Genomic DNA, 3,568 nt, shown 5'->3' with positions numbered 1-3,568 from the left:
GATAAACTTTCAAGCTTGACGTATCTACCGCTTTGGCTACAAATGAAAACAAAACAATACAACATGAAACAAGCAGATTTAACCGACGAGGATGGGATTCAAACCCATGCATGCAGAGCACAATGGATTAGCAGTCCATCGCCTTAACCACTCGGCCACCTCGTCTACATGGCGCACATGTGCTAAGGAGAAAAGATGTAATGATTATTTTTACGGGTCAGTGTGTTTTCGTTGACGATATTTCAGTGTCTATTCTTTACAGTTAGATTGGGGCAAACTCTTTTGGCCCTGCTGTGGCATTCCTTCAATCTGCCTATTCTGTCATAACTTGGAAGAAAAACAAGTACCAAATTGAAGCTGTGCTAGAAGATGGATCATTCAATTATGGAACTTCAAAACCCAAGGCCTTGTCATCGATCCAGATTCTATTGCATTTTGCAAATTGTCAATGTCGTTAAATGAATGCTATTCATAATTTACTTGGTTTCTTAATTGTCATGACTGAGAATGAAATCCTGTTCCACGTTTCTGTGTGCACGGAATGAAACTCAACTCAATGTTGTCTTGTTAAGTTAACCACTTGAAAGGTTTGATCGGTGCTTACATCTTCCCTAGATTTCATAGGCTTTCCAGCTTGTGGTGCTGTGGCTTAGTTGGTTAAAGCGCCTGTCTAGTAAACAGGAGATCCTGAGTTCGAATCTCAGCAGTGCCTTGTTTTCATCATCTCAAAAAGAAACTTCCTATCTTAAAAATGGGAATTTCACTTGCATGAAACCTCAAATTTACCTTGGCTACGTCTTTACTCATAGTGCAGTTGTGAGATGAAGAATGTCTTCTGTATATGGGCCAAAAAGGAAGAAAGATGGCATCAAGCATGACCACTTAAATTCAGTGGATTTTATTTTGAAATTCCTCCTCTTTATGCATCTGACTCGCTAAGCAGGCTTTCTAAAGTATCACACCTTTTTGTCCTTTGGCTTAGTTGGTCTAAGCGCCTGTTTAGTAAACAGAAAATCTTGATTTCGAACGTCAGCAGTGGTTTTCTTTCTTCATCTCAGTTTGGGTCATTTTAGCCCAAAAAAAGTGGACTTTTGTTCTTGTATGACATTAAACAAGTCTTTACCACAGTCATAACATAGTGCAGTTGAGAGAAAAAAAATTTCTGCTGTCGAAACGCTTAAAAAGGAATTAGACGATATAACTTTCTTTAGAGAATGAAGGATGGCATCAAGCATTTCAAAATAAAACCAGTGGAATTACACTTCTAACTCTGCAAAGTTTGATAGCAGCTTTCTTAAAAAGGAAGATAAACTTTCAAGCTTGACGTATCTACCGCTTTGGCTAGAAATGAAAACAAAACAATACAACATGAAACAAGCAGATTTAACCGACGAGGATGGGACTCAAACCCATGCATGCAGAGCACAATGGATTAGCAGTCCATCGCCTTAACCACTCGGCCACCTCGTCTACATGGCGCACATGTGCTAAGGAGAAAAGATGTAATGATCATTTTTACGGGTCAGTGTGTTTTCGTTGTTGATATTTCAGTGTCTATTCTTTACAGTTAGATTGGGGCAAACTCTTTTGGCCCTGCTGTGGCATTCCTTCAATCTGCCTATTCTGTCATAACTTGGAAGAAAAACAAGTACCAAATTGAAGCTGTGCTAGAAGATGGATCATTCAATTATGGAACTTCAAAACCCAAGGCCTTGTCATCGATCCAGATTCTATTGCATTTTGCAAATTGTCAATGTCGTTAAATGAATGCTATTCATAATTTACTTGGTTTCTTAATTGTCATGACTGAGAATGAAATCCTGTTCCACGTTTCTGTGTGCACGGAATGAAACTCAACTCAATGTTGTCTTGTTAAGTTAACCACTTGAAAGGTTTGATCGGTGCTTACATCTTCCCTAGATTTCATAGGCTTTCCAGCTTGTGGTGCTGTGGCTTAGTTGGTTAAAGCGCCTGTCTAGTAAACAGGAGATCCTGTCAGTGTGTTTTCGTTGACGATATTTCAGTGTCTATTCTTTACAGTTAGATTGGGGCAAACTCTTTTGGCCCTGCTGTGGCATTCCTTCAATCTGCCTATTCTGTCATAACTTGGAAGAAAAACAAGTACCAAATTGAAGCTGTGCTAGAAGATGGATCATTCAATTATGGAACTTCAAAACCCAAGGCCTTGTCATCGATCCAGATTCTATTGCATTTTGCAAATTGTCAATGTCGTTAAATGAATGCTATTCATAATTTACTTGGTTTCTTAATTGTCATGACTGAGAATGAAATCCTGTTCCACGTTTCTGTGTGCACGGAATGAAACTCAACTCAATGTTGTCTTGTTAAGTTAACCACTTGAAAGGTTTGATCGGTGCTTACATCTTCCCTAGATTTCATAGGCTTTCCAGCTTGTGGTGCTGTGGCTTAGTTGGTTAAAGCGCCTGTCTAGTAAACAGGAGATCCTGAGTTCGAATCTCAGCAGTGCCTTGTTTTCATCATCTCTAAAAGAAACTTCCTATCTTAAAAATGGGAATTTCACTTGCATGAAACCTCAAATTTACCTTGGCTACGTCTTTACTCATAGTGCAGTTGTGAGATGAAGAATGTCTTCTGTATATGGGCCAAAAAGGAAGAAAGATGGCATCAAGCATGACCACTTAAATTCAGTGGATTTTATTTTGAAATTCCTCCTCTTTATGCATCTGACTCGCTAAGCAGGCTTTCTAAAGTATCACACCTTTTTGTCCTTTGGCTTAGTTGGTCTAAGCGCCTGTTTAGTAAACAGAAAATCTTGATTTCGAACGTCAGCAGTGGTTTTCTTTCTTCATCTAAGTTTGGGTCATTTTAGCCAAAAAAAAGTGGACTTTTGTTCTTGTATGACATTAAACAAGTCTTTACCACAGTCATAACATAGTGCAGTTGTGAGAAAAAAAATCTATGCTGTCGAAACGCTTAAAAAGGAATTAGACGATATAACTTTCTTTAGAGAATAAAGGATGGCATCAAGCATTTCAAAATAAAACCAGTGGAATTACACTTCTAACTCTGCAAAGTTTGATAGCAGCTTTCTTAAAAAGGAAGATAAACTTTCAAGCTTGTCGTATCTACCGCTTTGGCTAGAAATGAAAACAAAACAATACACCATGAAACAAGCAGATTAAACCGACGAGGATGGGATTCAAACCAATGCAAGCAGAGCACAATGGATTAGCAGTCGATCGCCTAAACCACTCGGCCACCTCGTCTACATGGCGCACATGCGCTAAGGAGAAAAGATGTAATGATTATTTTTACGGGTCAGTGTGTTTTCGTTGAAGATATTACAGTGTCTATTCTTTACAGTTAGATTGGGGCAAACTCTTTTGGCCCTGCTGTGGCATTCCTTCAATCTGCCTATTCTGTGTCATAACTTGGAAGAAAAACAAGTACCAAATTGAAGCTGTGCTAGAAGATGGATCATTCAATTATGGAACTTCAAAACCCAAGGCCTTGTCATCGATCCAGATTCTATTGCATTTTGCAAATTGTCAATGTCGTTGAATGAATGCTATTCATAATTTACTTG

The 3,568-nt window shown here is 38.7% G+C and overlaps 2 non-coding genes across 2 annotated transcripts; both read left to right on the top strand.

Moving 5' to 3' along the window:
- Positions 1-638: 638 nt before the first annotated feature.
- TRNAT-AGU (transfer RNA threonine (anticodon AGU)) lies at positions 639-712 on the top strand. Its single transcript has one exon. It is a non-coding gene; the product is annotated as a tRNA-Thr (tRNA).
- Positions 713-2,416: 1,704 nt separating this feature from the next.
- TRNAT-AGU (transfer RNA threonine (anticodon AGU)) lies at positions 2,417-2,490 on the top strand. The gene has a single exon. It is a non-coding gene; the product is annotated as a tRNA-Thr (tRNA).
- The last annotated feature ends 1,078 nt before the right edge of the window (positions 2,491-3,568 follow it).

The sequence above is a fragment of the Ranitomeya imitator genome, chromosome 7 (assembly GCF_032444005.1).
Source record: "Ranitomeya imitator isolate aRanImi1 chromosome 7, aRanImi1.pri, whole genome shotgun sequence".
Classification (NCBI taxonomy): domain Eukaryota; kingdom Metazoa; phylum Chordata; class Amphibia; order Anura; family Dendrobatidae; genus Ranitomeya; species Ranitomeya imitator.
This window is presented reverse-complemented; position numbering and strand designations above follow the sequence as displayed.